This window comes from Phocoena sinus, chromosome 9 (genome assembly GCF_008692025.1).
Source record: "Phocoena sinus isolate mPhoSin1 chromosome 9, mPhoSin1.pri, whole genome shotgun sequence".
In the NCBI taxonomy this organism is placed as follows: domain Eukaryota; kingdom Metazoa; phylum Chordata; class Mammalia; order Artiodactyla; family Phocoenidae; genus Phocoena; species Phocoena sinus.
Genome location: NC_045771.1, coordinates 29,950,352 through 29,972,990, shown reverse-complemented (window position 1 = coordinate 29,972,990; position 22,639 = coordinate 29,950,352). Strand labels below are relative to the sequence as shown.

Sequence of the window (22,639 nt, the reverse complement as noted above, 5' to 3'; positions counted from 1 at the left end):
TGGGTAAAATTAAAAAAGAGATCTTTAACATACCCCTGTGATATCTTGTCACCTTGAGCCTGTCTCTCATTCTGACAAGTCACCCCCTAACCTTTCACTTGTGCTTCTGTTAAACACATTGAAGGATGAAGTGCCAATTTTTTCAGTGATTCTGGGGACAATACACCTGCCTGTATTGCTTAACCCAGAGACTCCCAAATACAGGTTAATACATTTTGAAGTCTGTGATAAATATTTTAGTTTTCATGGGAGCAAAATTAAACAATACGGGCAGTGAAGTGAGCTTTTCATTAAAGTATTTTTTCAATTTAAAACCTGCTCTTTAATAGAAAATGTAATTTCTTTTATAAAATAATGGTGATATAAGTATTGGGTTGTTTTTTCTAAAAAAAATAAATAATGAAGTTGGTAAAACTTGTTGTCACCCAGTACAAATAATTCAGAACATGTAGGCAGCTGGTAATTGAAAAATACATTTTGAAACAGAATAAAAAGAACAAAAGAGAAAATGTTGTATAGCTTTATGCGAGAAGAAAACAAGATTATAGGGGTAAATTTCAGTATCTCCATTTACAACTGCCATTGACTATGAAGGCAGAAAGTCTAGGAGTGCTATGAGTGGAGTTATTTCCTTTTTTTGTTCATCTTTTCTGAAAGAGTTCTGCTACCTCTGATACTTCTGTGAGGAATGGCATTCAACTATATTAAAAAATGAAGGAATATCTTGTTTTGGAGAATGAAGCTAGCTTTCTTTCTCAAAGGCTTATTTCTTTATTTAATTAATTTGTTATGATCTGACCAAGTTATAAAGGAAACTCTTACAATATACTCTATGGGCTGTACTAGATTATAAGAAAAAGAAAATTGCCACTTATTCCAAAATAAAAATCCTCTACTTAAGTAAATGGCTTATTGCCATGTTATATTGGATTTTAAACAACCTAGAACTGATGTGTCTGAGTTCGTTTTAAGAGAATTCAACATATGTTAAGCCTCTCTGGAAGAATGGTTTAATTATTAAGACATCAACTTTAAAGTTTAGAGATCATGAAAACTAATATATTTGCATTTACAGGATTCTTTTTTAAGAGAGGGAGCCTGACGTTATGGAAAAACCCAAACGAACTTTTTGGCCAACCCAATAGATACGACAGGTTTTCTATGGGATGACTGAATGGGAGTTTTTACCCAAAGGTTATTTACCAAGGGTTATTAGGTAATTTAATTAATAACAAAATAATTAATGTAAATATTAAATATACAGTCTCATCATTTCTGTTAATAAGTAAACAAATAAATACATTAATAAAACATATCCTACTTTCCCACTGTATTCAGGAGATCATAGCGGAATCATGGAATACTCAGGCTAATGTCATTATTTTATTCTCTCAGGTTTTCAAATAACTCTTCTGTTTCCACACACATACACACACACATGCACACTTTAGACCCCCTTCCTTTATACTGAGACATTTGTGACTAAACCAAACCAGTGTATGTCCTATATTGTCAAAATTGAAAAAATTCTCCTTTGGAGAATTGTTAATTTTCAGATACCAATGTAATATTTATTTAGTACCTTCAATCAGTCCTATAGCAGAATCAAAGAAGCATAAAGGTGAAGACTTGAAAAGTCTTTGAGGAATTTCCTGGCGGTCCAGTGGTTAGGACTCGGTGCTCACACTGCCGAGGGCCCGGGTTCAATTCCTGGTCGGGGAAAAAGATCCAACAAGCCAAGCACAACAGGGCCAAAAAAAAGGTCAGAAAAGTCTTTGAAATCAAGTTCGAGAAAAATAACACATTCAACGGAAAAGTAATGTATGAGTAGTGATATAAATGACAAGTTTAGGCAGGGGAATGTCAAAAAGAACAGAGAAAACAGCCATGGATTTAAATCCTGACCTGGACAATAGCTGACTAGTATATAATCTTTTTAAACCCACTTTTTTCTCATGTGTGAAATGAGGGTCCTAATAACTACATAGCATGATCATTGTGGGGATTGGAAACAAGACACCTTAAATGCCTAGCATTGGACCAAGTATACGCATTAGAATCAGCAAATAAGTGTCTATTATTATTAGTGGTACTCCATGGCGTAGTTATTATTGTATTGGTTGTGATCTTCTCTCCCTTCAGCATCCCCCCACCCTGGGAACTTTGTTTACAGTTTTCTGCCGACTTTCACTCTGCCTTGATTATTTAGTGCTCCACAATTAGTTGGTGCTCTGTGTGAGGGCAGGTATGATTTGCTCCCTCCACCATGGTTCTCCTCCAACTTTAATCACAGAGGGATCCTGTTACCATGAAGACTCGACCCTGGCTCAGTAGGGCTCAATAGTTCTCAGACGGATTCTGAGATTCTGCATTTTCAACAATGCTTCTGGTTCCTCTGACCACACTTTGAGTACCAAGGTCCTACAGCACTCACACCACTGCTTTGCATATGGAAGACATTCAGTAATGTTTCTTGAATTAAAAAGATACCACGAAACACATGATTTAAACTGTCTAGTTAATTACAGAAACAATCATTTTTAAGGTGCTCAGAGGAAGGAACTGCAGAAAGCTTTATGAGTATTAACCCAGGTCCTGAAGAATTACAAAAGTATGAATGGTCAGAGTGGAAGACAAGCAATTCTAGGCTTGTAGGAGGTGAGCCAAGTTGTGGAGGGGTGAAGGACAAGGAATGTTCTGAGATTAGTATAGCCAATGTGCCCAAAGCATAAGATTTAGTTTAGGTTGAAAATAAGTTGGAACGAGTTGGTTGATGCAAATGTTTGACTAATAAGCAATGAACAAATGTAGAGTTTTTGAGCCGCCTGTAAAGTGATCATTATGTTTTTAGGAAAGTTATTCTTGGTGGTAGTGTGTAAAATGGTTCAAGAGAAAATGGAAGATGGGAGATTCAACAAGCTCTTAACTTTAGCTTCTAACTGTCAATTCAATTAATCTTCCAGGATTTAAATTTGACATCAAATAAAAGACATCCTTACACATCATTCGCTTTGCTATGTTAAATCACATAACTAAGCCTGAACAAAATTAGATAGATGTATCAGTATATTTCGGACTCAAGATAAATTTGTTTCATGGATCCTTCTACCAAAGAGTACACGTTAATTATGGTGCAGCTTTCCGGAATTTGAGCATCTCCAGACTTTTGAAATCTTCAGCAACTTTACCACCAAAAAAGAAAAACAACAAAAATAATTTATTGCATTCTACTGGGAGACTCATATTTGGCACAATTATTATTATTCTCTCATATTTAAAAATATTGTCATTAAACAGTTAGTATGTGGAATTACTAACAACCCATGGGGGAGGAAGCCAATCAGATATCTTTCATAAAAAATTAAAATGTAAATAGAGAACATGGCATTGTCTGATAATATATTTAATGATAGGAGTAGTCATGTTCGGGAAAGCAGCTTTATTATATTGTAAAAGAAGCAACACAAGTTTTGATCAAATTTATAAAGTTCACAGCTAAGAAAAAAATCACTCACTAATTGTATCTAAAAGCATCTAATTTCAGTTTTGCCTATTATGTGATTCACTTCCCGGGGAAGAAATAGAATGAAACTTGGCCCATATCGTATGGTCTTAACATATAACTATAGTATGTAGCGGCCATAAAATTAACTGAAAAGTAGCCCTCATAAGTGATATCTAAGATCAGGTGATATAGTGTACTGCATCACTTAGAACAGATGAAGCAGAGTAAGTAATTGGCAGAAAAAAAAATTTTTTTAAAGCATAGTAAAATGTCAAAGTAAAGCTGCTACCATTAACAGAAAAATGTAATGATCTCATTAAAGACATTGCATGCAGTCTCCATTCCATTTCTCACATCTCTGGATTTTTCTCTAAGCTTTGCAAAAATACTATCTACTATCACATAATTTTAACTTAATTTAAATGTAAAATAAGAATATATTTTAGAACTTTATTATAGGTTTCATATTTATGTTGCTGTGTTCCATATACTGTATTTCAACTGATTTCTTGCCTCCCCCCTTTTCTAATCTGAGATAGAATCATTCATTCAATTCAGATTGAAAAGTCTCAAGGAAAGGGTCCATTAATCCATACTATATATGAGGGAGAAAATTTTATTTTACTTGTGGAAAACTCAATAGAAATCATGAAGAAATTCAAAGATTATTGGAATAAGGCATATTCAGAAGCATATCTAAGCTTTCCGAACTGTGAAATCTAAGAAAGTCACGATAATAACTTCCTTATGAAAAAGTTGAGGGAATCATGAATGTGTTAGACAAAAGCAAGAACAAATATAAGAAACGTGAAAATTTTGGATTCATTGCTACATTTTATTACTGATTATGATAAATCTTCAATATTTTGTCCTACCTGCAAATTGAAAAAGAGAAGTTTTAAGCTACCTTTATAAAATTTCTTTGGGAGAATGTAATTTTGAATATGTAGGTAAGGACATATGAAAGGACAAAGATACACTTTAAATTCTGTGATATTTTTAATCTAAAACGAGAACCTATTTTCAATTGTTATAACAATGTTTATACTTCCTATGGGATTTTAATTAATTTTTATTGGAGTATGATTGCTTTACAATGTAGTGTTAGCCTCCACTGCACAGCAAAATGAATCAGCCATACACATATAGATATCCCCTCCCTTTTGGACTTCCCTCCCATTTACATTACCACAGTGCATTAGGTAGAGTTCCCTGTGCGATACAGTATGTTTCCATCAGTTGTCTATTTTATACATAGTTTCAGTAACGTATATGTGTCAATCCCAGTCTCCCAATTCCTCCCACCTCACCCCTTTCCCCCTTGGTATCCATACATTTGTTCTCTATGTCTGTGTCTCTGTGCTTTGCAAATAAGATCATCTATATCATTTTATATTCCTCATATATGGGTTATTATACAATATTTGCTTTTCTCTTTCTGACTTACTTCATTCTCTATGACACTCTCTGGGTCCATCCACATCTCTACAAATGACCCAATTTCATTCCTTTTTATGGCTGAGTAATATTCCATCGTATATATGTACCACATCATTTTTTTTTTTTAACATCTTTATTGGAGTATAATTGCTTTACGATGGTGTGTTAGTTTCTGCTGTATAACAAAGTGAATCAGCTATACATATACATATATCTCCATATCTCCTCCCTCTTGCGTCTCCCTCCCACTCTCCCTAATCCACCCCTCTAGGTGGTCACAAAGCACCGACCTGATCTCCCTGTGCTATGCGGCTGCTTCCCACTAGCTATCTATTTAACATTTAGTAGTGTATATATGTCCATGCCACTCTCTCACTTTGTCCCAGCTTACCCTTCCCCCTCCCCGTATCCTCAAGTCCATTCTTTAGTAGGTCTGCATCTTTATTCCCATCTTGCCCCTAGGTTCTTCATGACCATTTTTTTTTTCTTTTTAGATTCCAAATATATGTGTTAGCATACAATATTTGTTTTGCTCCTTCTGTCTTACTTCACTCTGTATGACAGTCTCTAGGTCCATCCACCTACTACAAATAACTCAGTTTCGTTCCTTTTTATTGCTGAGTAATATTCCATTGTATATATGTGCCACATCTTTATCCATTCATCTGTTGATGGACACTTTGGTGGCTTCCATGTCCTGGCCATTGTAAATAGAGCTGCAATGAACATTTTGGTACATGACTCCTTTTGAATTATGGTTTTCTCAAGGTATATGCCCAGTAGTGGGATTGCTGGGTCCTATGGCAGTTCTATTTTTAGTTGCTTAAGGAACCTCCATACTGTTCTCCATAGTGGCCGTATCAATTTACATTCTCACCAAAAGTACAAGAGGGTTCCCTTTTCTCCACACCCTCTCCAGCATTTATTGTTTCTAGATTTTTTTGATGATTGCCATTCTGACCGGTGTGAGATGATATCTCATTGTAGTTTTCATTTGCATTTCTCTAATGATTAATGATGTTGAGCATTCTTTCATGTGTCTGTTGGCAATCTGTATATCTTCTTTGGAGAAATGTCTATTTAGGTCTTCTGCCCATTTTTGGATTGGGTTGTTTGTTTTTTTAATGTTGAGCTCATGCATGAGCTGCTTGTAAATTTTGGAGATTAATCCTTTGTCAGTTTCTTCATTTGCAAATATTTTCTCCCATTCTGAAGGTTGTCTTTTCGTCTCGTTTATGGTTTCCTTTGCTGTGCAAAACTTATTAAGTTTCATTAGGTCCCATTTGTTTATTTTTATTTTTATTTCCATTTCTCTAGGAGGTGGGTCAAAAAGGATCTTGCTGTGATTTATGTCATAGAGTGTTGTGCCTATGTTTTCCTCTAAGAGTTTTATGGTGTCTGGCCTTACATTTAGGTCTTTAATCCATTTTGAGTTTATTTTTGTGTGTGGTATTAGGGAGTGTTCTAATTTCATTCTTTTATATGTAGCTGTCCAGTTTTCCCAGCACCACTTATTGAAGAGGCTGTCTTTTCTCCACTGTATATTCTTGCCTCCTTTATCAAAGATAAGGTGACCATATGTGCATGGGTTTATCTCTGGGCTTTCTATCCTGTTCCATTGATCTATATTTCTGTTTCTGTGCCAGCACCATACTGTCTTGATTACTGTAGCTTTGTAGTATAGTCTGAAGTGAGGGAGCCTGATTCCTCCAGCTCTGTTTTTCTTTCTCAGGATTGCTTTGGCTATTCGGGATCTTTTGTGTTTCCATACAAATTGTGAAATTTTTTGTTCTAGTTCTGTGAAAAATGCCAGTGGCAGTTTGATAGGGATTGCATTGAATCTGTAGATTGCTTTGGGTAGTAGAGTCATTTTCACAATGTTGATTCTTCCAATCCAAGAACATGGTATATCTATCCATCTATTTGTATCATCTTTAATTTCTTTCATCAGTGTCTTATAATATTCTGCATACAGGTCTTTTGTCTCCTTAGGTAGGTTTATTCCTAGATATTTTATTCTTTTTGTTGCAATGGTAAATAGGAGTGTTTTCTTGATTTCACTTCCACATTTTTCATCATTAGTGTATAGAAATGCAAGAGATTTCTGTGCATTATTAATTTTGTATCCTGCTACTTTACCAAATTCATTGATTAGCTCTAGTAGTTTTCTGGTAGCATCTTTAGGATTCTCTATGTATAGTATCATGTCATTTGCAAACATTGACAGCTTTACTTCTTCTTTTCTGATTTGGATTCCTTTTATTTCCTTTTCTTCTCTGATTGCTGTGGCTAAAACTTCCAAAACTATGTTGAATAATAGTGGTGAGACTGGGCAACCTTGTCTTGTTCCTGTTCTTGGTGGAAATGTTTTCAGTTTTTTACCATTCAGGACAATGTTGGCTCTGGGTTTGTCTTATATGGCCTTTATTATGTTGAGATAGGTTCCTTCTATGCCCATTTTCTGGAGGGTTTTTATCATAAATGGGTGTTGAATTTTGTCAAAAGCTTTCTCTGCATCTATTGAGATGATCATGTGGTTTTTCTCCTTCAATTTGTTAATATGGTGCATCACGTGGATTTACTTGCTTATACTGAAGAATCCTTGCATTCCTGGGATAAACCCCACTTGATCATAGTGTATGATCCTTTTAATGTGCTGTTGGATTCTCTTTGCTAGTATTTTGTTGAGGATTTTTGCATCTATGTTCATCAGTGATATTGGCCTGTAGTTTTCTTTTTTTGTGACACCTTTGTCTGGTTTTGGTATCAGGGTGATGATGGCCTCATAGAATGAGTTTGGGAGTGTTCCTCCCTCTGCTATATTTTGGAAGAGTTTGAGAAGGATAGGTGTTAGCTCTTCTCTAAATGTTTCATAGAATTCGCCTGTGAAGGCATCTGGTCCAGGATTTTGGTTTGTTGGAAGATTTTTAATCAGTTTCAATTTCAGTGCTTGTGATTGGTCTGTTCATATTTTCTATTTCTTCCTCGTTCAGTCTTGGAAAGTTTTGCATTTCTAAGAATTTGTCCATTTCTTCCAGGTTGTCCATTTTATTGGCATACTGTTGCTTGTAGTAATCTCTCATGATCCTATGTATTTCTGTAGTGTCAGTTGTTACTTCTCCTTTTTCTTTTCTAAATCTATTGATTTGAGTGTTCCCCCTTTTTTTCTTGATAAGTCTGGCTAATGGTTTATCAATTTTGTTTATCTTCTCAAAGAACCAGCTTTTAGTTTTATTGATCTTTGCTATCGTTTCCTTCATTTCTTTTTCATGTATTTCTGATCTGATCTTTATGATTTCTTTCCTTCTGCTAACTTTGGGTTTTTTTTTGTTCTTCTTTCTCTAATTGCTTTAGGTATAAGATTAGGTTGTTTATTTGAGATGTTTCTTCTTTCTTAAGGTAGGATTATATTGCTATAAACGTCCCTCTTACAACTGCTTTTGCTGCATCCCATAGGTTTGGGTTGTCAGGTTTTCATTGTCATTTGTTTCTAGGTATTTTTCGATTTCTTCAGTGATCTCTTGGTTATTAAGTAATGTGTTGTTTCGCCTCCATGTGTTTGTATTTCTTACAGATTTTTTCCCGTAATTGATATCTAGTCTCATAGCGTTGTGGTCGGAAAAGAAACTTGATACGATTTCAATTTTTTTAATTTACCAAGGCTTGATTTGTGACCCAAGATATGATCTAGCCTGGAGATTGTTCCATGAGCACTTGCAAAGAATGTGTGTTCTGCTGTTTTTGGATGGAATGTCCTACAAATATCAATTAAATCCATCTTGTTTAATGTCTCATTTAAAGCTTGTGTTTCCTTATTTCATTTCATTTTGGATGATCTTTCCATTGGTGAAAGTGGGCTGTTAAAGTCCCCTACTATGATTGTGTTACTGTAAATTTCCCCTTTTATGCCTGTTAGTATTTGCCTTATGTTTTAAGGTGCTCCTATGTTGGGTGCATAAATTTTTACAATTGTTATATCTTCTTCTTGGATTGATCCCTTAATCATTATATAGTGTCCTTCTTTGTCTCTTGTAATAGTCTTTGTTTTAAAGTCTATTTTGTCTGATATGAGAATTGCTACTCCAGCTTTCTTTTGATTTCCATTTGCATGGAATATCTTTTTCCATCCCCTCACTTTCAGTCTATGTCTATGTCTTAGGCCAGTCTAGGTCTTTTGGTTGGAGCATTTAATCCATTTACATGTAAGGTAATTATCGATATGTATGTCCCTATTCCCATTTTCTTAATTGTTTTGGGTTTGTTATTGTAGGTCTTTTCCTTCTCTTGTGTTTCCTGGCTAGAGAAGTTCCTTTAGCATTTGTTGTAAAGCTGGTTTTGTGGTGCTGAATTCTGTTAGCTTTTGCTTGTCTGTAAAGATTTTAATTTCTCCGTCAAATCTGAATGAGATCCTTGCTGGGTAGAGTAATCTTGGTTGTAGGTTTTTCTCCTTCATCACTTTAAGTATGTCCTGCCAGTCCCTTCTGGCTTGCAGAGATTCTGCTGAAAGATCAGCTGTTAACCTTATGGGGATTCCCTTATGTGTTATTTGTTATTTTTCTCTTGCTGCTCTTAATATTTGTTCATTGTATTTAATTTATGATAGTTTGATTAATATGTGTCTTGGCATGTTTCTCCTTGGATTTATCCTGTATGGGACTCTCTCTGCTTCCTGGACTTGATTAACTATTTCTTTTCCCATATTAGGGAAGTTTTCAACTATAATCTCTTCAAATATTTTCTCAGTCCCTTTCTTTTTCTCATCTTCTTCTGGGACACCTATAATTCGAATGTTGGTGCGTTTAATGTTGTCCCAGAGGTCTCTGAGACTGTCCTTAATTCTTTTCATTCTTTTTTCTTTATTCTGCTCTGCAGTAGTTATTTCCACTATTTTATCTTCCAGGTCACTTATCCGTTCTTCTGCCTCAGTTATTCTGCTATTGATCCCTTCTAGAGAATTTTTAATTTCATTTATTGTGTTGTTCATCACTGTTTGTTTGCCCTTTAGTTCTTCTAGGTCCTTGTGAAAAGTTTCTTGTATTTTCTCCATTCTATTTCCAAGATTTTGGATCATCTTTACTATAATTATTCTGAATTCTTTTTCAGGTAGACTGCCTATTTCCTCTTCATTTGTTAGGTCTGGTTGGTTTTTGCCTTGGTCCTTCATCTGCTGTGTGTTTCTCTGTCTTCTTATTTTGCTTAACTTACTGTGTTTGGGGTCTCCTTTTCGCAGCCTGCAGGTTCGTAGTTCCCGTTGTTTTTGGTGTCTGTCCCCAGTGGCTAAGGTTGGTTCAGTGGGTTGTGTAGGCTTCCTGGTGGAGGGGACTAGTGCCTGTGTTCTGGTGGATGAGGCTGGATCTTGTCTTTCTGTTGGGCAGGTCCACGTCTGGTGGTGTGTTTTGGGGTGTCTGTGGCCTTATTATGATTTTAGACAGCCTCTCTGCTAATGGGTGGGGTTGTGTTCCTGTCTTGCTAGTTGTTTGGCATAGGGTGTCCAGCACTGTAGCTTGCTGGTTTTTGAGTGGAGCTGGGTCTTGGCGTTGAGATGGAGATCTCTAGGAGATTTTCCCCGTTTGATATTACGTGGAGCTGGGAGGTCTCTTGTGGACCAGTGTCCTAAACTTGGCTCTCCCACCTCAGTGGCACAGCCCTGACGCCTGGCTGGAGCACGAGGAGCCTGTCATCCACACAGCTCAGAATAAAAGGGAGGAAAGAAAGAAGAAGGTAAAATAAAGTAAAATAAAGTTATTAGAATAAAAAATAATTATTAAGAAAAAAAAAGTTTTAAGTAAAAAAAAAACAAAAAAACCGGACAGACAGAACCCTAGGACAAATGGTAAAAGCAAAGGTATACAGACAAAATCAAACACAGAAGCATATACATACACAGTCACAAAGAGAGAAAAAGGGAAAAATATATATATATAGTTGCTTCTGAAGTCCACCGCCTCAATTTTGGATTGATTTGTTGTCTATTCAGGTATTCCACAGATGCAGGTACATCAAGTTGATCGTAGAGATTTAATCCGCTGCTCCTGAGGCTGCTGGGAGACATTTCCCTTTCTATTCTTTGTTCACACAGCCCCCCGGGGTTCAGCTTTGGATTTGGACCCGCCTCTGCATGTAGGTCGCCTGACAGCATCTGTTCCTGTCTCAGACAGGACAGGGTTAAAGGAGCAGCTGATTCGGGGGCTCTGGCTCACTCAGGCCGGGATGGGGGGGGGGGGAGGGAGGGGTCTCGATGCGGGGCGGGCCTGCGGCAGCAGAGGCCGCCATGACATTGCACCAGCGTGAGGCGCGCCGTGCGTGCGTTCTCCCGGGGAAGCTGTCCCTGGATCAGGGGACTCTGGCAGTGGCGGGCTGCACAGGCTCCCGGGAGGGGTGGTGTGGATAGTGACCTGTGTTTGCACACAGGCATCTTGGTGGCGGCAGCAGCAGCTTTAGCGTCTTACGCCGGTCTCTGGAGCTCGTTAACGCGGTGCTCTGAATCCCGTCTCCTCACGCACCAGGAAACAGGCAAGACAAAGTCTCTTGCCTTTTCGGCAGGTCCAGACTTTTTCCCGGACTCCCTCCCGGCTAACTGCGGCGCACTAACCCCTTCAGGCTGTGTTCACGCCGCCAGTCCTCTCCCTGGGATCCAACCTTCGAAGCCCAAGCCTCAGCTCCCAGCCCCCACCCGTCTCGGCAGGTGAGCACCCGTCTCGGGCTGGTGAGTGCCGGTCGGCACCGATCCTCTGTGTGGGAATCTCTCCGCTTTGCCCTCCGCACCCCTGTTGCTGCGCTCTCCTCCCTGGCCCCGAAGCTTCCCCTCTCCGCCCCGTGCAGTCTCTGCCTGCCCGCGAAGGGGCTTCCTAGTGTGTGAAAACCTTTCCTCCTTCACAGCTCCCTCCCACTGGTGCAGGTCCCGTCCCTATTCTTTGTCTCTGTTTATTCTTTTTTCTTTGGCCCTACCCAGGTATGTGGGGAGTTTCTTGCCTTTTGGGAGGTCTGAGGTCTTCTGCCAGCGTTCAGTAGGTGTTCTGTAGCAGTTGTTCCACACGTAGAGGTATTTCTGACGTATCTGTGGGGAGGAAGGTGATCTCCGCGACTTATTCTTCCGCCATCTTAAAGCTCTCCCCGCACATCTTCTTTATCCATTCATCTGTCAATGGACATTTAGGTTGTATCCATGACCTGGCTATCATAAATACTGCTGCTATGAACATTGGGGTGTATGTGTTTTTTTAATTATGGTTTTCTCTGGGTATATGCCCAGTAGTGGGATTGCTGGATCATATAGTAGTTCTATTTTCAGTTTTTTAAGGCACCTCCGTACTGTTTTCCATAGTGGCTGTATCAGCTTACATTCCCATCAGCAGTGTATGAGGGTTCCCTTTTCTCCACACCCTCTCCATTATTTACTGTTTGTAGATTTTTTGATGATGGCCATTCTGACTGGTGTGAGGTGATATCTCGCTGTAGTTTTGATTTGCATTTCTCTAATAATTAGTGATGTTGAGCATCTTTTCGTGTGTTTGTTGGCTATCTGTATGGCTTCTTTGGAGAAATGTCTATTTAGGTCTTCTGCCCATTTTTGGATTGGGTTGTTTGTTTTTTTGATATTGCGCCATATGAGCTGCTTGTATATATTGGAGATTAATCCTTTGTCAGTTGCTTCATTAGCAAATATTTTCTCCCATTCTGAGGATTGTCTTTTAGTCTTGCTTATGGTTTCCTTTGCTGTGCAAAAGCTTTTAAGTTTAATTAGGTCCCATTTGTTTATTTGTTTTAATTTTCATTACTCTAGGAGGTGGGTCAAATAGATTTTGCTGTGATTTATGTCAAAGAGTGTTGTGCCTATGTTTTCCTCTAAGAGTTTTACTGTGTCTGGTAAAACATTTAGCCTATAGTTTTTGCTTTAAATTTAATATCACTATTAAAAATGTGTGGTCTACATTAATATTTAATCATTTACTTTTCTCACATTTTCTCTTTTATTGCTTGATAAATAGTTTATAAATTTGCCTGATCCATTTTTGTATCTATATAAAACTCTACGAAGAGTAAGTTTATGTACTAAATATATAATAAAAAAGTTATCAAAAGCCCACTTTGCCATTAAGCATTACAGTGGAGAATCCATAAAAGAAAGGGTATGGCCTCTTTTTTCAAGTGTCATCTACTCCTTTGGAGATGTAACAAGGATTCATAAAAGTCAATGCCAATTATCATTCTGTATATTAATGTGTATATTTCTAATGAAATTTAGGTTAAAAGAGTAATCACAGCTAGGTGGTTCTAAGCAAGGTGATCCTGAGGTTAATGAATTTTGCAAAGCGTACATGGTTGGCTAGTTGTAGTATAAGTGCCGTCATCAACCAACACTATTTGTTTCCAACAATAGTATCAAAAACTGGCATATCTCCAAATCAGTCCATAATTAATGGCACCAATCTCTTCTGGAATACTGGAATTTACTTAAAAGTAAACATTACAGTAGCCTCCACTGCACATTAAGATGCAATTGTCTTTAAGATTTGAAAGCTGATTCATTGTGTGACCTTGGGCAAATCATTGCCTTTCTATTTGTAAGATTTTCTTCCTATTTTTAAAAAGGAGATTATAGTCTTTGCCCTATGCAACCCATAATGTTGTTTGGAATTTCAAATGAAGCTCACAGTAAATATGCTTTGAAAAATGTGGTACACGAAAGAAATATATCTCTGTAAGATTCTCCTACAGAAAACCTCATGCTTGTTAGCTCACGACCCCCAAGTTCCCATCTGGTGCTGTGATATGCGGTAAGCAAAGTCTCTGTCTCTTTCAGTTTTATCTAGAGCTGGTCAACATCGACTCCCATCTGTGCACAGTACGATTTTCATCATACACCACAAAGCCATTATATTCTGATATAACTTCGAGTAAGCACTTAGTACAGTAGGAACCTAAACGGGACTGGAAGTTGAATCCACTGTTTCCATGAACCCTTATTTAATATCTGCAATGTGTCCAGCACTGTGCTTGTCACAGGGACACAGAGAAGACATTGCCTGCCTTTCTGGGTCTTTTCAACTAGTTGAAGAGAAAAGCAGATGAACCTAGAATAACATCCTACTTTTAATATGATTATTTTTTAAAAATGGATAAAGAAGAAATGTTTATTTTAACAAAGAGGTATTTGATTTAAAAGGTTACAACAGGACTCTTAATGTTGATTTATGTCAGTTTTTCAAACAAATGCTTATTTGAAAAGTAAAGTTCCTATTAAATGTTAACCGCTAGAGTATATTTCAGCTCTAAAAGAATTGTTCTTTAATTTGATTCACTTGACAATGTCCTTCTAGCAGTCACATTAATAAACTTCTCAGAGAGCTCATCTCTTCTATTGAATTAAAGTGATATGTTTTGGTCTATACTACAGTTTAAGGTGGGACGTTATGACAATGTCCCAAATAGTTTAATCAAAGATTTTCATACAGAATTGTATATACCCACTGTGCAGGTGCATTTATAATAGATTATGTACAATATTAAGACCATCTATTAATTTATTATAAATAGGCCAGGAAACCATCCATTTATTTGCAGACACCTAGTAATTGCTGCTTCAATCGCCTTTGCTGAAAGGCCTTAAGGTATCCAAAGTTAAAACTTTATTTAATCTACAATAATTAGTAATTTGAGAAATTAAAAAAAAAAAGTTTGTTAGGCCTGAAAGGTTCCAGGAGTCTTTGACCCTGAGTAGATATAACAATGCATATATATATATATATATATATTTTTTTTTTTTTAATCTAAGAAGCACTGATGGCAGCAAATGTACAAATATATGGAAAGGAGAAAAACCATATAACAAGACACAGATGCAGTATAAAGAAGTAAAGACAGATAATAAGACAGAGATTTTGATCATCTCCTCTCATGAGTTGATGAGAAAGCTAAAGGTATAAAACCAAACACATAGGCAAACCAAAACTCCATGCTATTTTCTGAACAATAGGGTCACCTGAGAGGTACTAAGAGAGAGCCCAGGTACTCTTAGAGTTACTGCATCAAACACAAAGAGAGCAAGTCAGTACAGACATTCCACAGGCTCAAGGGAATATGTACATCACCAGACACTGAGGCAGTGTTAGCTATGGTGCTGCTAACCAACTGTGCCTGTCCTCACCAGAAATCTCCTCTGAGGTAATTTCAGTTTTTTAATGACTGTTTTTCCAGGTGAGTAAGTCAGATTTTGAAGCTAAGTATACCTGCATACCTATAATTAGCGACTAAGAATGCCATTTCCCTTGGCATATATGTGTCATAAATAAGAATACATCAATGAAATCAGGACTAACCATGTCCCTATAGGGGAAAAATTCTTTCCCTTATGTTCCTAGGAATTCTAGAGGCTATAGAAGGAGCATATTCCATAAGCCCAAGTGCCCAGGTCCAGCCACCACATAAATGGACAACACCCCAGGAAACTTCTGTAAATCTGGCTTTAATTACAGAAGTCTCCACACCATCACTTCACATGGCTTTTCTGTATTAACTCAGTAAATTTGTATTGTTTTCCTGCATTGTGCCAGGCATTGTTCTTATGTGCTGATGAAACTACCGTGAGAAACCAAAGTCTCAGAACTCAGGGACTTACATTCTAGTTAAAGGATGAAGATTATAAATATGCAATGAATATGATGAAGCTATTAAGAAAAATGGGGGGCGTAAGGGAGTGAGTGATATAGGAGCTCATGAAGAGTGTCTGATAAGGTGTCATTTCAGGAATAATTTAAATAAACAGAAAGAGCCACGCAGTATCTGAGAGAAGAATTTTCAAGACAGAAGAAATAAGTTCAAGGGCCCTGAGGCAAGAAACTGCTCAGCATGTATGAGTATGAGAAAGAGTGCTCAGGTTGGTCTAGAGGAAGCAAAGAGAACAAAATGAATTGGGACTAGAGGAGGCAATGCAAAGCAAGTGTTGTAGACCTTGTAAACCATGCATTGAACTTTTGATTTTAGCAATGCTTTGAGTGAGGTGAAGATTAAATAATCAGACATATTTTAAATGAATTGTTCTGCCTGTTGAATGATGAACAGTGGGTAGGTGTCCAAGATGGACGCTGCGAGTTAGTTGGAAGACGATTACAGTAGTACAGGTGAGAGCTATATGGCTTCCATTGGGTAGGTAGGTGACATGGTTGGACTTGACAAGAGTCTAGGTATATTTGGAGGCTGTTGGATGGACTGTGGTGTGTGTGAGAAAGAGAAAGAGTAAGGGATGATTCTAAAGCTTTTAGTCTGAACAACTGGAATAATGGAGCCGTGTTGGAACAGATGGGTGGAAATTAAGTTTGGTTTTGAACATATGAAGCTTGAGATGTCAGTTGAGCGTCTAAATGGAAATTAATTAGGCTGTTGGATATATGAGTCTGGAGTTCAAGGGAGAAGTTGGGGCTGAAGTTATAAATGTGGGAGTCATCAGTATACATACAATAATTAACATAGGAGTGTGTGCACCAAAGGAAAGAAATGCCAGCACTGTCATTTAAAGAAGATAAAGACAATTAGTATATGATCGTGGCATTTCTCTTATTGAGGGGGATGTTCTCAAAGTATGGTAAACCAGTTGTTTTGCCATATTCAGCACTGAATCATGTGTAGATAGGCAATTAGCAAGTCACTTTCATAATGACGTGGAACACCGAGGCATTACTGACCCCAATACACTGAGCTAGTTACTCTTTGGCCAGTACAAATTCATTAACATTTTGGAAATAATTAAGGCACCATAGTGTCTTAAAAACAAGAAACATGATACAAAATCTTCGTGATACAGACCGTGATGTGAGGAGTCAAAGTTGCTGTTGCATTTGTTTAATGTGCAAGAAGTTTTCTTTTTTTCCAAACTATCCAAAATTTTAGGTGTCAATTTCCATTGCTCTAGTTATAGAAATATCCAGCTATGATTCAACAAAGTCCATTCCTTCAGACATGAATGGTAGAGAAACTGTTACACCAAAAATTCAGACATTTTTTATTTCATAAGAACTTGTTTTAAATATTTATATAAAGGAACTATTAGGAAAGCCTAGTAAATAAAAATATCCATGTAATACTAGTAAAATTGCTTCTTGTTGCTTATATCATTAGGGAAATCCCAAACTACTAGAAGAATGAGAATTATGGTATCTCTCTTAAAGGCTATTGAATCACATGTACTTTTCACAATATGGTTTTCTAGGATAAATGACATGAGTGTTTAAATCTTTAAGTTAAAATTTTGCATTTTCATTTGTTGTTGTGTTAATATGAAAATTATTCCTGGCAGAAGCAGACTACAACAGTATTTTAAGGAAGAAATTGAAATTAGGTATATGTGCCTGTTAATGCTCTGGGAATAGTGCTAACTACGTCTGCTAACTAAATCTGTAAATTAGAAAATCTTTGGTTTAGTGATCGTATCAGCCTTAAGGATCTGCAGTTTAAAAGAGATTAGATGTATTTCTAACAACTGCTTCCAAAACTACTGATAGAAGAGGAAATGAATGCCTATTATCTTGAAAAATGTCTGAGATTTTTTTCATGGTAATATTTTGATCCTTTTTTCATTCAGATGACATTGAATCAAACATAGGGTATCATAAAATATCACTTTTGCATGTTTAAATAATATGTTCTCACCATCTCTATCCACTGAATCATGATGTGTCCAACTCTTGTTTTCTGAGATGCTGATATATTTGTCTAGACTTAAAACTACGAATATACTAAAAAGTAGCCCGGCATTTAGATAGTCTTAACATTTCCATTTGTGGCCCAGTGATTCTTTAAATCAAAACTAGTGTCTAAAGTTATTGAAATTCATTACTTTGCAAAGGCTTAAAATAATGTAAATGTGAAAGACCATATTAAAAATGCAAGCTTTCACATGAGTCTTTTTCACTTTTTAGGCGGATACACAGAGAAATCAGCATTAGAGTTTTCCTCTAGCAGGAAATAAAATTACATAGTCTACTTGATGCAGTGCTTTCTAAAACAGCATATTTAACTACTTTATGGAGTTGGATTTCTGGATGATATTGGAAAGGAATGACTATTGTTTGGACTACACATCACTGTGCATAGATTGCCGTTTATAGCTACAAATAGAAAATATGGAAAAGTAACTTTATGTACACATAATTCATTTTATCTGTTCCTAATAAAAGCATCAAGAACCAATAGTTCTTTATTTTCAATTTAACCTAGAAATGAGGATTATAAACTCTTCATTATACAAACGTATAAATTCTCTTTAGAAAAATTCTTACGAAGGAATAACAGAGAAAGATTAAAATAATAGGTACCCTATGTGGTCAGTGTTGTCCTCATTTTATTCATGTATTCAGTATGTTGTGGACTTGCAACATCAAGTCATTAGGACACTGTCTCAGTTCATGACGTCAGGGCTCCCAACTCAGTTGCAGGTTCTTGTCATTACTCTAAGGCCTCAGTTTTCTTGGAGGATAAATGGATTCCTATATATTTTTATAACCTCTCCAGGACATAACATGGTTTCTATATGATTAGACAAGAGCAGTTCCAGTAAATTGTATTCACGATGCAGCATCTGCTATTAAAGTCTCCCGATTTTCTATTTCTAAAAAAAAAAATGGGACAGAATATTGCATAGCTCTGCAATTTGCTATCATTAGGATGTAATTTCAGCAATATATACGCACGCATGCTGAACAGTGGGAAACAAGGGCATACTTCCAGAAAACAAATAATTCTGTCTTGTATACACCTTGCATCTAAGAAATTGAAAGTAGTTAAAATAAATGAAATTTTAAAACCAGAGACAACAACCTGTAACTTACAGTTACTACTTTCTTTAGAGAGGTGAAGTACATTACATACAGAACAAGAAACTGGTTCTGTCTGGATTATTTGAAGAGTGAGAGGAACATTCTGAATACATATATATATATATATATATATATTTTTTTTTTTTACTACTGAAATATGGAGGCCATATTACTCATTACAAAATGAGAAAAAAAAGTATACTTGACCAAAATTTCCCACACCATGTCTATTTTATTCATTTGATTTTACTAAATAATAATAACCATGATTTATTTATTGCCCTGTGTATAATATATGTGCTATGTAAATTAACCCACTAAATCATTACAACATCACTAAGTGTTATTTACTATCTCACAGATCAGGAAATGGGCCTGGAAATTTAGGTAGCGTGCCACGGATCACACACTGAGGATCTGGGGTTAATATTCTGCTCTGCTAACTTTAGAGGTAGCCTATGAACTTAGAAGGACTCCCCATTAGACAGGCCGGCATCTATCTGATTGGTTGTCTACAGTCTGTCTTCAGAGACACCAAGATTCTCCCAAGACTGATAAGGACTCACTTTCTTTCACTGTATTAGGGTGAAGCTCCAACCTTGGTATAAGGAGAGACTTTAAAACCTGCAGTGTTTCTTAAACTGTTAGTCAAGCTACAAGAAAAATAATTCCATTGGTAACAGGACACTCACAGGCTTGATTATCCTATGTAAATCACACAACCTTGATTTATTGCTGTTTCAAGTATTGAGAGAAATGTCTTCTTTCTTTCTCAGAGAAAAAGGAAATTAAGAGGTGGTAGGGTTAAAGGTGTCTGTTTTTCAATTTAAATTAATTGGCAATTTGCTCTTAAAACTTATTGTTCTTTCACTAGAGCTGTGGAAAGGAGAACAATGCTACTGGTTATAAAGTTTCTGTTTTTCAGCAAATGTGGCAGGTAGGTCCGAAGAGACTCATCCATTAGGGGAAACTATTTATCAATGCAAAGAAAATCACTTTTCAAGCATATTGAAGCAAGGGCTGAAGCTGCAATGTATTCATATAGAGAGAAACCAACTCTAATGCGGGCATTTAATGGATGGTCAAGAAAGGGCAATAAGGCTTCCCTGGTGGCACAGTGGTTGCGAGTCCGCCTGCCGATGCAGGGGACGCAGGTTCGTGCCCTGGTAGCAGCTGGGCCCGTGAGCCATGGCCGCTGAGCCTGCGCGTCCGCAGCCTATGCTCCGCAACAGGAGAGGCCACAACAGTGAGAGGCCCGCGTACAGCAAGAAAAAAAAAAAAAAAGAAAGGGCAATAAACATTTGAAAGAAAAAAGACATATTATTTCCTAGGACAACACTGTAATATTAGAGTCAAACTTAAGTAAGCACAGGTTTATCTGGATTATCTCATTTAATTCTCCCCCCAAAACTCATGAGTATTATTATTTCTCCTTTTACAGATGAAGTTAAGAAAGTTTAAGTGCTTTATCAAAATTACTGGAAGACTAAGGGCCTAAGATTGGAACCCAGAGAATTTAATTATGTAGCCCATGTTTTCAACTATTTTGCTACTCTGAATTCATCATATGGTGTATAAATGAAAAAGCTTAGTAGTCTCTTCTGGCAAAATGGCAACTTCTGCATTATGGTCAAGAAAATTTATAAGCCTGAACTTACGTCAACCTTATGTTGTCTAGAGAATGTGTCAAGTTTTATATTGGGTAAGATAGCAAGGATTTCAAATCTGAGCATTGGGCAAGCATTTTGAAGCTATTTGAGTATAAGGAAAACAAATTATCATAAATGCATGTAAATATATGGTTATAAAGATAAGGTCAGCTTTCTAAATAGTATCTAATATCACCATGATCTTTGACATTTGTAGAATCTTTTCATTTTAGACAATGTAATATTGATCTAATCAATTGACTATAAAATTTGAAGCTACAAATTCTAGGCCTATAATCAACCTTGGGTAAGAAACACTTTTCAACTCTTTGAGCCTCAGTTGCTTTATTTACAAAATGGGGGTATTACACAAGCCACAAATATTAATTGAATAATAATACTTGCATTACAATGCCTTTTTACATTAAGATTTTGTGTATAGGTTTAAGTGAGAAAGCATGCTGTAAACACACTAAAATTCGATCCAAGGATCGGATAGTATTACTTGTCTATTTCATCTCTACTCAAATGTCTCAAACACATTTCTTCCTTAATAAGACCAACACTGAACTGCTCCATTCACCATGTTTCCTGGCACAGGAATCGGTACTACATACACTGGATACTCAATCCAGAGCCCTGGGTGTTATATTTGTGATCGCACTCAACGGTTAAATGAACTCCAGTTAGCTCCCTAAGCCATCCGGCATAACTTACTGCCACCATCATTTCTCATCTGGCACTTGTGGTAACTCCTAAGAGACTCCTCATGTTTTTTCTTGCTCACCTCCTTCCTATTCACTTTGCCACCAAAGTGAAATTTTAAAATTACAAAAGTGACCATGTCACCACCCTATCTAAAGCCTTGTAATAGCTTCTCACTGGCCATAGGGTAAAGTCCGGTCCATATTGAGATCCCCATGACTCTTGCTGCCCCCCAATCCATCCTAACCTCAGGCTACTCCCCCACCTCCAGGTCTGGATGTCAGCGACTTTGGAACTTCTGCAGAACTACCTCATAGGTCCTCTTCCTCACATGTCAACCACGTCATGCTGGTCCCTCTTCCTGAAATAGTCTTACCTCTTATTTACTCGGATGATTCCTGTTGATCCTCAAAATCTATTTGTTGACATCGTTTCCTTAGCAAGGACTTTCCCAATCCCTCAAACCAGGTTAGATCTTCCTGCTAGTGGGAATCTAATACCTTTTATTTCCCTGCTGAAAATAGTCATGACATTTAAGTTTCTTGTTTTATGAGCTTGCCTGTCTCGTTCACATCTGTAGCCCTAGAGTCTAGAGCATGTCATCCATAAATATATCGATATTCAAAACTGACTGTGTGATGTAATAGAGAAATGAATGGCTAAAATAACAATACTAAACATTCAGTTGGCTAGGATAGGAATCAACATATTTCATCTTGAGACCCATTGGAAGGACTAAGTATTGGCTGTGGGTGCTACCTTGACTTGTCAAGATATTAGTGTCTCATTATAAAGTTTGAGGGCAGGGATAGTACCTTATTCTCTTTATCCTGAGAGCCAGAAAAATGCTGAGAACATTATAAGAACTACACAAATATTGGTAGGCATAAGAGAAGGGGTGAGCTTGTTTGCTAAAATGTGAAAGATTGAAAATACAACAGGCAGCGTTGACCAAATGAAAAAAAAAGAAAATATGACAGAGATCATATAATCAGATGAGTGTTTGTTACCTCCCTCAGAATAGACACCCTGTGTGGAGAAAAGGGAACCCTCTTGCACTGTTGGTGGGAATGTAAATTGATACAGCCACTATGGAGAACAGTATGGAGGTTCCTTAAAAAACTAAAAATGGAACTACCATATGACCCAGCAATCCCACTACTGGGCATATGCCCTGAGAAAACCATAATTCAAAAAGAGTCATGTACCACAATGTTCATTACAGCTCTATTTACAATAGCTAGGACATGGAAGTAACCTAAGTGCCCATCGACAGATGAATGGATAAAGAAGATGTGGCACATATATACAATGGAGTATTACTCAGCCATAAAAGGGAAGGAAACTGAGTTATTTGTAGTGAGGTGGATCGACCTAGAGTCTGTCATACAGAGTGCAGTAAGTCAGAAAGAGAAAAATAAATACCGTATGCTAACACATATATATGGAATCTAAAAAAAAAAATGGTTCTGAAGAACCTAGGGGCAGGACAGGAATAAAGACGCAGACATAGAGAATGGATTTGAGGA

The 22,639-nt window shown here is 37.0% G+C and overlaps 1 protein-coding gene across 1 annotated transcript in view; it reads left to right on the top strand.

The window, feature by feature from the left end:
* Positions 1-22,639, top strand: part of KCND2 (potassium voltage-gated channel subfamily D member 2) — a 459,099-nt gene that overhangs the window by 335,696 nt on the left and 100,764 nt on the right.